This window comes from Lates calcarifer, linkage group LG17 (assembly GCF_001640805.2).
Source record: "Lates calcarifer isolate ASB-BC8 linkage group LG17, TLL_Latcal_v3, whole genome shotgun sequence".
Taxonomy (NCBI): Eukaryota; Metazoa; Chordata; class Actinopteri; family Centropomidae; genus Lates; species Lates calcarifer.
Window position 1 is genome coordinate 20564481 of NC_066849.1, and position 1294 is coordinate 20565774.

The following is a 1294-nucleotide window of genomic DNA, read 5'->3' on the forward strand; positions in this document are numbered from 1 at the left end:
GCAAATACAAGAGAAGAAGCAGGGAGGGCCTTTAAGGATACAGCTTCTCTGACATCACTGAAATAACCTGCTCGCCAAGCTTAATCACTTCATCTTTTCGGTTCTCCTACAAATACGTCTCAGCGACATATTACAGACAGATTTACAGTCCTACAGTACAGCCAACATTTTCTGGCTGATTTAAAAAAGAAGTTTCTGCCTGTTATAATTTCCTGATTAGCTGTATAGTTCAGTGTGGATGCTCTGTCAAAGCAAGCTGCAAAATTACAGCTGAACCCTGTGTAGAATGAAGTACTTCTGTGATCGAGTGAGTATTACACTTACATAAAGATGAGGGTCTAACAAAAGATATCTGTTTGGTTATCATGGAAGTTGTCTTCATAACACTAAACCTGCTGTGGGGGATTTACAACTAGGTTTAGTTTACAGGGACCTCTAGTGGAAGTTAAGCAATATGCAGGAGACTATGTAACAGCAAACCTTGAACCCTTTTTTTATTTAAAAGTAGTAAGGAATCTTATGTGTATGTTAAGATTAAAATTACCAACAAATAGAGAATAGTGTTTTTTATATCTTTTATATTTGCCACATGACTAAAAGAACCAATATACTGCATTTGTGTATAACTGGAATCTGATGTCTTTACTTTTTGCAGCCACAAGGTGACAGAATTGTGCAATTTTATGGGGGTATTTGCACATCTGATGAATATGAATGCAAAACAAATAAACCAACAAAGATTGCTCATTCCCAGCTTGCAGAGGGGATATGTGGCTGAAGAAACACCTGGATGCCTCCAATGTAATCATTACTCCAGAGTCACTGGGTATTTTAGTTTTAAAACTGGAAGGGTGAAACCGTGACACCCCACATTTGTTGTATATTGTCTTGTTTGCCTGTGTAATTGTTCTTACAAACGATTCACAAAAAGGCATCTTAAGGACAGACTCTCTGAAGAGAAGTTTGCCATAAAAAAGCACAACGTAATTTCAAATTTTGAGTCACATAACGGCAGTGAATATTTGATTGGAAGAGGTCAAACCATCTATTTGAGATTTATTTTTCTAAAAATAAATAAATAAAAAAACAGTCAGTAAAACTTATTTATCCTCATTTGATTTGTTTCTTGGAGTTTTCAGTTTGGTTTGTGAAATCTTTGGGAAGTAATCCCTGAATGACTCATAATCTCCCACCTGTTGTACTCATTACCCAATGAGGACACACCCCTGAATGAGTGAGATCAGGCCAGGTATTGTCTCTTCATTTGAAACCAATTCTGGTTACAAAAGCCAGA